This window comes from Condylura cristata, unplaced genomic scaffold (assembly GCF_000260355.1).
Source record: "Condylura cristata isolate star-nosed mole 26May11 unplaced genomic scaffold, ConCri1.0 scaffold00003, whole genome shotgun sequence".
In the NCBI taxonomy this organism is placed as follows: Eukaryota; Metazoa; Chordata; class Mammalia; order Eulipotyphla; family Talpidae; genus Condylura; species Condylura cristata.
The window spans coordinates 73213766-73226170 of NW_004567104.1; the positions used below are offsets into that span (position 1 = coordinate 73213766).

The window sequence follows — 12405 nt, forward strand, 5'->3', positions numbered from 1 at the left end:
TGTCTCCCGTGGTCCCAGAGTTTAAAGCCATCGGGTGGTTTTTTTCCTTAAAGCTTTATTAAATATAACCGGTCATCAAATCACTTAATTTCACAATTGCTGATTTGTCTGTGAACCTGCTTGCAGCTGAGCCCTGAGCACAGCCTTGCTCGGGTCGCATATGGCCAAGCGGACAGGGGAGGTCACCTCCACGTGGCAGCTCTCAATGGCTTTCCAGGGCCAGTGGCCTCCCTGAGAGGCAGAGCAGGGCCTGGAGATGCAGGGACACAGGGTGGCGGCCTCTGCGTCGGGGCGGAAGCTGGTCTAAGGAAGGATTCAGTCCTCCGTGAAGATGCACATCATCACACCATTTCCTGCACGGGCCTGTCCACCCTTTCTGGGGACAGGAGCCCCGCAACGCGGTCCCCCGTAGCATGCGGTGACCCCCGTAGCACTGGCTACCTGACGCCTTCTTTGACTCCATCACAAGAAAAACCTGGTAACACCAGCTTCGGACCCACCCCACCCCCAGGAGAGGGTTTAACCAGAGGAAACTTCTGGTATTCCTGTGTCTTATAAAACAGTAGCTTCATGCAGTTCAACCTCATACATAGGTAGCGCTCAGGACACCTGCTACCGTGTGGGTGAGGTGCCTGATGGGAAGCACAGATGCCCTCAGCTGGGAGGAAACCAGGATGTCTGCGTGCCCACCCTCCAGAGCATCCCCACAGCCCCGGTATTGTGGAAGGGCGTCCCCTGGAGTCTCAGTCGTTTGTCGAAGGAGGCAGCTAAGGAATGGGGTGCCAGGGCGGCCCGGAGAGCCCCCAGCCAGACCTCCGTGGGAAGTGAGGTCTGACGTTCAAATGAGTCAGTCTGGCTTCCTAGCAGGTGAAAATCACTTCTGAGAGAAAGTAAATGTTCATTTTTTCTTTTTTTCTCCTAGCAAAGTAATAGTTAAACCAGCTCATTCTTTTCATTTCCAAAAATAACCAAGAGAATTTTAATGAAAACTCCATGGAATGTCAAGGGTCTCCAAAATGGACAGAAAAGAGCCCCTTCTTCAAGATGTCTGATACTTTGGATCAGTTGGGGCAGGGAACAAATTAAGGGCAAAGATCATGATATCTTTATGGGACTAGTTCACATTAGCCAGGTTTTTCTTGGGCCCTTTGAGAATGTCAGCATGAAAAACCGGCCTGCTAGACTGGTTCCTGGGGTGCAGTTACTGCACGGCAGGGGGATCCCTCCAGTCTCCGGAACATTCCATTCTTTATATTGCAAACTCCTGAGGCGTTTTAGATGATAGGACTTGATTCACCAAAGTAGAAGGTTTTATTTGTTAAAAAAAAAAAAAGAAAGAAAGAAATGAGAATTGGCAGCTGAGGTGTTGTGAGTGCAGCCTGCTCTTAATTTTGCCCCCTTCTAGAAGTTACCGTCTCGTTATATGTTGTCAACAGGCTGGGTGTGGTGAGAGGTGCTGGGTGGGGGCAGGGATGTTCAGGTGATTCCAGTGCCTACCTCAGTATCTTGGCAACAGAGGGTGAAAGGGAGAAGTCAGGCCACAGCCAGAGAGCACATAAATGTCACTGGAGAGAAGATTCTAGCCGGGCTTACAGCTGCAGCTTCCACATCTGCTTGGCTTTAGCAGCGGAGTGATGTTCAGGCCTCAAAATAGGAAGTGACACTTCTTTGACCCAGTCGTCCTGTCTCTCAAAGCTGGAGGGACCCCATGTCCTTGGCCCGGCTGACCCCAGAAAGGGAGGGGAGCTCGGAGCTGCCGTTGTTCATCCCGGAAGCCGTTTCCCCCGTGTGACCCACGCAGCCCATCACCCGCAGTCACGCCGATGGCTCCATTTGTTGCATCTTCAAGAAGGGGGGAAGCCCCCTATGGGGCAGGGTGTGCAAGGACAGTCCGGATTGCTGGGTCGAGGAGGGTCCTGGAGAAGGCGCCGGCCCTGGGTGCTGTCGCCGGGACCCTGGGAGCCTGGGTCGGAGGGATATCCCCGAGGCAGCTCGAGACCCCCGCGTCTGCTCTCACTGCTGTTTGAGAACAGCCCCCCTATGCCAGGGCCTCTGTGCCGCTCCCCCCCACGGGGGCAGCGGCGGCTGACCCAAGTAAGCCCGAGGAATGATGAAGGTCAGTTTCTCTGCCCCCCGGGGCTCGCTCACAGCGGGGCTTGGCCCCTCGCCCTTTGGGGCTGGCGGGAACAGTCTCACCCCCTTGAGCCTTGCATGTGTGCTCAAGAGGCGGCTCAACCGTCCGTCTTCCTCCCCCCACCACAGTAGAGCTGCAGAGACACAGGCTGCCAGGGACGGCCTCACGCCGGGCCCCTGAGAATGCGTGCAGCAGGCTTCCCATGCTTCTCCCCCGGCGCCTGCTGGGAGAACACGTGTAGGTAAGACACAGCTCATCTCCAGGTTACCCCGTTTCTCTTAAATGTTTGGAACATTTCATTTTTCTGGAGGCCACTTAGAGGCAGTCTGGGTCCCAGAGCTGTCCCCACTGCCTCTAGGTGAGGAAGCCTCACAGGGCAGCTGTTCAGAGCAGGAGTTCAAATCCCAGCTCAGCTGCTTAGGCCTTGTGTGATGGGATGAGTCACTTAACCGCATTGTGCTCCTGGTCGCTCAGTCACGTTGCCCTCATTTGCCACCACAGGCATTACCTTGTTATCACTGGCACTAGGAGATGAGGCGTTTGTGGCTGTGTTACAGGGCAGAGAGGGCACCCTGAACCCCCAAACCTGTCTGCTCTAAATAGGTTCTGCCATCCGCCGCATCATGATAAGACATAAGAGCTTTAATGGAAAGGAACTTGAATGCAATGAGTGCAATACAGGAAAGACAATGAACATAGTTTCTAAATCAAACAACTGAAGTCGTCACCCGTCCCCTCGTGGGTAAAAGTCCACCCAAAGGGACTGGCCCAGAGCAAGGCCTGAAAGCCACCAGAGTGGCCGGGAAAGCACCTTCTGGCCGGGACCCATACCAAGCGGTCAGACATGGCCACACAGGTCTGGAAGAAAAGAGCACAATCAAAATCAAGATAAACGCTGTCACAGTCACCTCCCCGCGGGTCTCTCACCCACGTCGCCCTCAACCAGTCCAGGGCCAAGAAGCAAATGCAGTTTCTTCACGTGTCTCTGCTCCCTGTGGCCCCCCAGGTCACCTTCTGGCCTCCATCCTGCTTCCTTCTTCTCCACACTCTTCTCTTCTCTGCTCAGCTCCACCCTCCTTCTGGGTGGGGCAGGGAACCTGGAACCTCCCCATTTTCTGGGGACCCCCTGTTCCAGCTGGTCGGTGGGCTTCACGAGTGCACGCCATGGCTTCCGTGTTCTTGCACTGAGCCCAGAGAGCACGTGGGCTGTGTGCTTTAAAAACTTCAGAAAAAAACGCTTTTGCACATTGGGGTTTCAGAGAGAGACTGGGCAGCTTCCTTTAAAACTTTCCAACCTCTCACTTGTGCACAAATCAGCACCCCCTTCTCTGCACGTGCAGGAGGCCCGCCTCTGTGGAGCAAGTGGCCCCAGGCCCCCCGACACGTGCGTGCAGTGACACCCGAACACCAACCACTGCCTGGTCCTTGGATGTGAGAGCTGCCCTGTGCTTTATGCGGCTGGCAGGCGGAACAGCCAGCAGAGCAGATGGAATGTTCAAGACTCTGAAGAGCCCTGTCTGTGAACGGCCCACGCAAAACTGCACAGAAAACCCGCCACGGACTCCCGGGGTGCCTGCCGTCCTCGTCACTGCACCCCGAGGCCTTGAGGCCGCGCCAGCAGAGACCAGAGTCCAGCCCCACTCGCGCAGCCCGGCTGGAGAGTCACCCCCACTCACCCCAGCACTGCTTAGAGGCTCTGGGAGGCCGAGCCTCTCCTGCCCACAGCCTACATCCCCAGGTCCCCGCCACATTGGACACCTCTGCTGTCTGAGGGCCTCCGGCAGTGGGGCCCCCCTCCTCTCTGGGGTTACCTTGGTGTTCTGAGCCCCCACGTGCTGGTCTGAACCCTCAGGAGTGGGGCCTGCAGTGGGACTCCACCCCACCCCACCCTCGGGGGAGAAGGCGGTCTGCCAGCTGTCCCTCCCTGCCTACTGCCCACCCCCCGCCAGAGGTGTCACAGGCTCTGGATAACTGGTGAGGTCAGGGGGGCCCAGCCCGCGGGCGGCTCCTGTCCCCCCACCTCCCGGCAGGGTCATGACTGAGCTCAGTGGAAGCCACTGGCAGAGCGTGAGATGCCTGCCCTGCGGGGGACAGCGGAGGGGTGAGCGAAATCATGTCAGCCAGTGATGGGGGGACCAGAGGTGACCGAGGGCCGAGCGGAGGGGGCCTGGGAAGGCGCCTCAGGGAGCCGCTGGTGGAGATCCGACTGCAGAGATGAGCGCGGTCTAAACCGGGGGCCGGGACCGCAGAGGCCCGGGGGCCGGCTGAGTTCCTGCGGCGGCCGCCAGCCTTCACCCTCTGCGCCACACCTGCCACCTGCCCACTCCGCAGGCGGCCGTAGTGACACCTCGCCGCGCTCCGGACAGTCACGCTGGGCCGGGGCTCCTGGAGCGCAGACCCAAAGCCACTTGCTCCGTGAGGCCAAGGGCCGCCTGGCCCGCTCTCCCTGCGGCCCACGCAGCAGCCCCCCGCCCCTCTCTTCCTCTGTGCTTATCTGGGTCAGCTGCTAGTTAGTGCGGGGGCGCAGTCACAGCCCGGGCAGCCTCCCCCGCCTCCCCGGCCTCCCCCGCCCTCGGCTGCCCACGGACAGACCTCACCTCTCCAGCACCAAGCTGCGTTCTGTCCGCAGGCCACCGCCTCTCCCGGCTGTGGGAGGCGAGTGGAGCCTAAAGAAGGGGAGACGCGGGCCGGACCCCTCTGGAGCCGGTGGTCTCCAGCACCCCCACCTGGCCTTCTTTCTGGGTCTTTCTGCCACCTCAGTCACTGAGCTGACCCCAGCGAGGTCTTCTGTGGCCTCCTGGCTTCCCACCTGGCCCCTGAGCACCCTCGGAACCTCACGATGGACAAGGCTTCCTGGTCTCACCGGCCTCCTGGGCCCACTCTGCGGAGGAAGTGAGGGGCAAGCGGAGGAGCGCACGGAGCCTGCCCCCCACACCGGAGGAGGTCACGTGGCCGCAGGCTGGGGTGTGCTGCGCGCCCGGCAGGGGGCGGTGCCGGGTTCAGGCACTGGCACCTTGGCAACCAGAACCTCCCCTCTAGGGCCTCGACGACCTCCCCACCCCCACCCCATGAAGGCAGCATGCAGATGGAGGCGCCTGCACCCCACTGGGATACCCCCGTCTCCCCAGCAGACGTAAGCCCCTGAGGCAGCCGGCCCCAAGGCCTAGATGCATCGGATCAAGGCCTCCCCCGGGGGTCAAGGCCTCCCCCGGGGGTGTCGGTGGCAGCCAGGACTCGTGCCCAGGCCCACCCGCCCCAGCGGCCCCCCGCAGAGTCGCCTTCCCTGCTGCGCCCCACCCGCCCTCCCGGCGAGGGGCGCCCGCCGGCCACACAGCGCGACCCCGCCTCGTCCCAGGATCTTCCCCGCGGTCCTCTGCGGCGCCCACTCGGCTCGGCCTTCGCTTGCCCAGCTCCCCTGCGGGAACAGCAGCCGCGGGAGCAGAGACCCGGGCGCCCGCGGCCGCTGAGCGTGGCTGCAACCGCGGCGCAGCGCAGCTGTCCAGCGGGTGGGTTGGCCACGTTGGCGCGCGCAGGCCAGCGGGGAAAGACCCGGACGGGAAGGCTGGGCTGGGCTGAGAGGCACGTGTGCCCTTCGCACCACCAGGACTCTGCCAGCCCCCGGTTCCGGGTGGGGTCCCCCGGGTCGCCCCAGGGTCAGTCAGCCTGGCCACCAGAGCCCTCCGGTCCCAGGCCCAAGGACAAGCCTTCCAGAATGTGCTGGGAGAGGAGCAGGTGTGGACATCCTCGCCCAGGTCTTCTCTTAAAAAAACTGGGGCCGGGTGTGGGTCTCCTCTCCCACCCCCCTCAGGAGCGCAGGTTTTATTCCTGATGGCGGAGGTCACCACGTCTCTGACCCCCGCCCCCACCCGTAGCATGAGGGTGTTGAGAAGCGAAAGCCTGGAGTTGGGGAGTCAGGTGGTGGCGGTGGAACCTCCAGGGGCAGATGGCCATGGCAGCCAAGGAGGGGTGCGGCCAGCCCTGCAGAGCATCCCTGGCACCCCTGGCACCTTGGCATCCCTCACACAGGTGGTGCAGGACTCAGGCTGGGCTGCCCGGGCCTGCAAGCCCCTGACGCTCAGTCCCTTTCCACAGGTGTCCTGATGCCAGGCCGTCTCCCCTCCACCGCCGCCCCGGCCCCAATCAGGTGCCTGGCGCTGGGCAGGCCCCCCAGCCCTACCCGGTGAGCTGGCTGTGATTTTCCTGGGGTCCGGCAGGGACACGAGCCTTTTCCAGAGCTCTCTGGATGCTTCTCACGAGCAGCTGAGCTCGGGGTCGCTGCCCTCAGCCGCTCCTTGCTAGGCAGCTCCCTAGTGCAGTAGCCAAAGTCCAAACACAGTCCCCTCTGTCCAGTGAACGCTCCCTTGACAGGCCCCCCAGCGGCCCCCCAGGACTTTGCCCCTGTCCTATGCTGACGCCCCAACACCCAGGACCGCAGGATGTCGCTGAACCTGGAGACGGGGCCTGAAAAGAAGTCCTGAGCGTGGCCGGACGCCCTCTGATGGTGCCGCCTAAGAAGAGATTTGGGGGTCACCCGTGGTTTTGTGCAAAGGGCTCTGTGAGAAAGCTCTCACCTGCCGGCACAGACGGAGGCCTCGGGAGAGCAAGCCTGCACCCCGATCTCCGACTCACGCGTGCCTGCTGCTTGCCGGGCCTTGCACACGCCCCCAGCCAGGCCACAGGGCAGGAGCTCTGGGGTCGCCTGGCCGCTGCCGTTGGTGAACGGAGGCGTCCACGTGATAGTGCCTGTGCCTCAGTTTCCCCATCTTTCAGTGGAGAACAGTGACGGGAGCCGCCGGGTGGGGTTTGGCGTGGAGCCCACGAGCCTGGCTTCTGAGGACACCCAGCGGGAACTTGCCTGACTTCCTGTTCTCTTTCCCTCGCCTGTTTTCCGGGTTCCAAGCACCGCCCCCCCTTTCTGGTGCAGCCTCTTCTGCTTCGACCCCTCACTGTTGCCCCGACATTTGCCTCATGAACTCAGTGTGCATTCCTCCTCGGGAAAACATTCCAGGCCCCTCCGGCGGGCGTGGGGTGGGGGGCCGGCGGTTCCAATAAAAATGAGGGGTGCTCTTTCTACTCCAACTCACTGATCTGTCCTGTGCACCCAAAGGGTTTACTTATGGCGACTGCTCAGGACAGAGCTGGCAAGTGGCCGGCCTGGCTTAAAGCACCTTGTTTCTAAAGTAGCATTCCTCGCTGTGGTCAAGGGCAGGGTGGATCTCTGTAATTCAGCTTTGCCTTTCTCACCGTCATCAGAATGCCTGGCCCTGTGCCCTGGACCGTCCAGGCCCTTCCCGGAGGAGGCACGCTGGCGGGGGAGGGTCACGCATGACGGGGCTTCTGGGGTGGGATGGAGCATAGCTGGGTGGAAGCCCCTGGGGAGGCAGCCCCACCCCCCGCAAGGCACCCCGCCCGGCTGGAGTGGGAGGGGCTGAGCCCAGGCGGCCGGCATCCAGCTTGGGGCCTGGGTGGGGTCCCCCACCTCTCAGGCCTCCAGCCCCCCAGAGCTGCAGTGGTGGGGCCCTGCAGCCTGAGGTCCCGAGCCGTGAGAATGTGCCGGGGCGGCGTCTGGGAGGGGAGTGTCTGTCCGGACCCGGACCCGGACCCGCTCCACCCGCCCCACCTCCCTCCTCACAGGGTCCCAGCCCGACAGCATGATGCCAGGCCTAGAGAATGAGGGGTTCAGACCCCAGCTGCGGGGAGGCACCTGGCCGGAGCACCTTCCTGAGGTCTGTCCAGGTGAACCGCACAGGCGGCGGACAGGCACACTGGACCCACTTTCCAGGAGAACACGGTGTAGCCGGATGCCTGCTGTGTGGACATGAGTCGGGACCCACTCAGGAGTCCTGTCCTGCCAGGGGCGTGGGCTGCAGGGTCTGGAGTCACTGGTACCCCTTTTCCCTAGAGAAGAGGAAGCCCCTCCCAGCTTCACGCACTGGGGACCCCTCGCTCTCTCACCTGGCCTCTCCAGCACCCCAACTTGCTCCTTGCCACTTCATCCTCCACAGCGTCTCTGCTTTTCCCTAGACCTGGGTATCCTCTGCTCACCTGAGTGCTCACCCGACCCCCCAACATAATGAGCCCCTGGCCGGCGTGGGCAAGCTCTGCCCAGTGCGCCCCCGTGGGTCCAGCTCCCCCTCTCCGCCCAGGGCCTGCCCGCCCCACCGCTAGCTGGAGAATGTGAGCGCCGTGAACACTTCCTGTGTTAAATCTGGTTTTCACATTGAGCCGCTCCCACAGCGGTGGGTTTCGCTGAGGACAGAGCTATCTTCCCGCTGGTTCTGTGTCTCTTGGACTTCACCAGAACTTAATAAATATTTATTGACCGACGTACTGTATATGTTGGCTCGTTCGTAATCGGAACAAGGCCTTTGATTTGCTTTGCTCTGTGGCCAGCTTCCTGGGGATGTGGGGCTCGTTCTCAGACTGGTGGTCCTGTTGGGGAAGGCAGTAGACAGAGGGCTCTGCAAAGGAGAAGCTCATTTTTTATCCTAAATACTTCTGTGTCCTTGAAACCGGGCATGGCGAGCGTGGGCCGTGCGTTACTTTTGCAATGGAGCCGCTTGTTTAGAGTATGCTGTTGATGAAGTCACTGTCCGAGGCGGGGGACAGAGCTGGCCTTTTTTGGATCACGTTTTTCCACACTTTTCTCAGGGCCCCAGTCCCAAATCCTTTCCAGGGGGGCTCTCTCCGTTTGGCAAATGTGTGTCATGACACGGAATTAGAAGGGACGGCACAGAGTAGGAATTTGACGTGGGCTGTAATTGGGGCTCATTGGAACCGCCTGCAGCACTGGCAATGTTATTTCAGCTGCGAGAGAAGGGCCAGCAGCTACAAGGGGCACCTTCGTCCCAGGTGTCCAGGCAAAGTGATTTGCCATCCTGTGGCCGTCTCACTTTTCACCAGGAAAGGGAGCCAGCCAGCCATGCTTATCCTGGTTCCCAAAGGGGAGAAGGACCCCGTTGCTCCACCCCTAAAGAAAACACTTTTACTTGAACTGCCTTTTCCATTTATCCTGCTCTGAAGAATGGAGTTTTTAAGCTCTCTTGTTTTTCTACATATTAAATTTTCACAGGAATGACATTTTGGAGTTCAAAGTGCCCCTTTCCAGTATTTAATGGCTCCTGGGCTGGCCCTCACCCACAAGGATTTCTTAAAGGGCGTCTGATGGGCCGGTTCAGGGCTGGAAACACAGCCCGAGCCAGCACTCTGGCAGGACTCAGGCCAGTCCCCCCCCCCGTCTTCGCTTCCCACGCGGGCTGGGCCCTGCACGCCGGCTGGGCCTCTCCCCGCCTCGGCGCTGCCAGCCGGGCCTGTGGCTGTGGAGTATGTTGAGGCAGAAGCCCAGCTCCCGGGAGCCACGGCCTGACCTGGTGCTGCAGAGGCCCTGTGGCCTCCGTCGGTGGCCCCCACCCACGGCAGGCCTCCAGCTCACCCCCAATGTCCCCAGCACTTGGGATCCTCGGACCAGATCTTCCCTGGACTTCTGCCGTCCTCCGGTTTGAGTTTCCTTACCGTGTAAAACTCGGGCTCAGAGGAGCTGAGACCCAGCCCAGCCAGGCCCCTCTTCGTCCTTGCACTGCGCAGCCACGCGAGGGGTGTCGCTGGCCCCTCGCACCGTCCATGCTGCAGGCCATGCTGCGTCTGGCTGCCACTTGCCGCCAGTGTCCGATCCCAGCGGGCTGCCGCTGGCTCGCAGGGCGGGGCCTGTCCTGCGCGTCACAGGTCATCCTGGGGCGGCCAGCCACAGTCCAGCAATCACCTCTCATCAGGATGACAACAGTCATTAGCTCAGCCTGCAGCTGGTGGGCACAGCCTGCACGAGCACACTTAGCCAGGGGAAGGGGCTGTGGCCTGGGGGGGCAGGACCAGGTCCAGCCTGTGCAGGCCCCTCACCTGTGGGGGGTGATGCCACCCCCTACCCAGGACCCCAGGGCTATCGGCTCTGTGCTCTGGAAGCGTCTGCTCCCTTCCTTCTCAACCCCAGCACCCTGCATCCCGCACAGAGAGTGCTGGACTCCAGGCTCGCGGTAGGGCTTTGATGAAGACTGTTGAAAGAATGAATAAGACCCAGCAACAAGCTTCCAAGGACCCGGGAAACCTGTAAAACTGCGAAGCGTGTGTGGTGTGTGTGAGGTGAACGCCCTACTCATGCATTTGGGGTGGATGTTTTCGTCCTGCATCTTGCTTCAAGGGGAACTGTGATCTTCAGGGACACTGGGAAGCGGGGCGTGGTGCTGACCCTCCCAGCCCGTTTGTCTCCTTGCCGAGGTGTTTGTGAGCCCTGCAGAAAGGAGGCCTTTGGAAGCCCCGGGGGAGACTGTATTGCGAGCGTTTACACCAGTTCCTGGGGCTCTGGGCTTTTTCTGCGTCCCCCCATTTTTTTTTTCAAGGTTTATTTATTTATGTACTGGAGAGGTGGGGTACAGGCCGGAGGTGCAGGTTGGGGGTGGTGAGAGGCTTCATCAGCGAGAGAGTGGGGAGCAGAAGAGGCAGATAGACTGAAGTACACTGCTGAGGGGAGCAGCGGGGAGACAGGAGAGGTCTGCTGTGCCCTGTGGGTCACTCCCTGGCTGGGGATCAAACTCCTGCTGCAGTGGCTGCGGATTGCTTCATAGTGAGGTGCTTTACCCTGTTGTACCACCAGGGAGGCCCTGCTTCCTGCCCTTGACAGGGCTCCTTGGCTCAGCACAGTTTGGTGGGGTGGAGTGGGGCAGGAAGACAGGATGTGTCTTCCCGAGAGTGTGCCTGGTGACAACCACTGAGAACCCAGTGACATCACTCTGCTCCCATCTGTGGGGCATGCGGCAGGTCTGCATGGGAGTCTGGCCGTCCATCCTTCTGGAGAGTTCTTTGTGGACACGGTTGCTTTAGTAAAACACAGGCCACACCCCGAGCAGGAAGAACAGCTGGGTCAAGACCTTCATGAACGTTTGTTTATTCTCTGTGCTGTGGGACCTCCGTTTGGCTGACAGCCCTGGCTTTGAGCAAAGTCTGGGCTGGGCAGATGTGTGGGGTGCAAAGGAAATCAGCCTGTGCCTGCCTGGGTCCTTGAGCTGGACAAGTAATCGAACTTGGCAAAGGAAAAGCAAGGAATTTAATAACACATGTCTGGAGGTGCATGTGGTTATAGGTTCTAAAGCTTAGAATACATCTGATCAACCTACAGTTGGGTGACCCCCCCAACTACATTCTTCTAGGTCATCAAAAGGGGGATCAGTGATGGTTTCCGCTATCAGGAAAGGCAGAAACTTGGGACCGTGGCATCTTGTCTGATTCGGGAGTGACTTAGGCAAGGACAGATGCTCTGTTGCTCAGGCCCCTCCCTGCTCTCAACCCCAAACAACCAGCATTAGGTCATGGCACTGGGCCCCCGGGGCCTTGGCTGACCTCTGATCCCCAGACCAAGGAGCCAGTTGGCCTGCTCTGGGCCTGCTGAGGTCTGTGTGACCCTTCGGGGGGACCATGGCAATGATTCTGGCTCCTCCTTGCTGCTGTTTCCGGCATCATCCACCTGTCCTGGGAGAGAAGCAACAGAGTTCTAGAAAGGGCATTTGGCCAAAATAGGGCTGGGATCGCCCGGTGCAGAGTGTCTCTAGCATAGGAGGCTTTGGAGAGCTGTCACGGCCCTGGAGGGAGTATTGCCTTTGCCGAAGTTTCCAGCACGCAGACTATTTCGTCATAGGGCTTCCTCTCCGGGAAGCCAGACTCTGAGGAACACATAACTGTCAGCAGCTGGCTTCTCAAACCTTAGTGCGCCTAACGCGTCCTCTGGAAAGCTTGGGGACTGCACTCCAGCTGGGCACTTGCATGTCCAGCAAGCCATCAGAGCGCGCTGATGCTGCTGGTGCTGCCCAAGGCCTGGAGCACAGCTGGTCCCCCGCAGGGTTTTCACACTGTGCTCCGTTGCGCCCCCTGGTGGGGAGAAGAGGCTGAGCGAAGCCAGTGCCGGGCAGGCAGCGGGGTCCGCCCCCAACACCCCCGCACCTCCTTGTCTATCTATTTCACACATGTGGCTGCTGGGTTAAACAAAGGACCCCTGATAAAGTGGGGGGGGACCACAGGCCTGAAGTAGGTGGGCGAGGCCCTCCTCATACTGTCCTGGGGCAAGCTCTGCAGATAAAGCTGACATTGGGGCCAACAGGTTCCCCCATAAAGCCAGCGAAGCAAGCAGCAGCGAGTGCGGCGCCCTCCTGTGGAGCGCATTGCAGTGGCACAGCTTTCCCTGGGCCCTGGGGCAGGGTGTGGGCGGTGTGCGAAGGCCTGCAGGAGCC

The 12405-nt window shown here is 60.6% G+C and overlaps 1 protein-coding gene across 1 annotated transcript in view; it reads left to right on the forward strand.

Moving 5' to 3' along the window:
• The window catches only part of ITSN1 (intersectin 1 (SH3 domain protein)), a 118328-nt gene that overhangs the window by 84888 nt on the left and 21035 nt on the right, over positions 1-12405 (forward strand). The window lies entirely within an intron of this gene.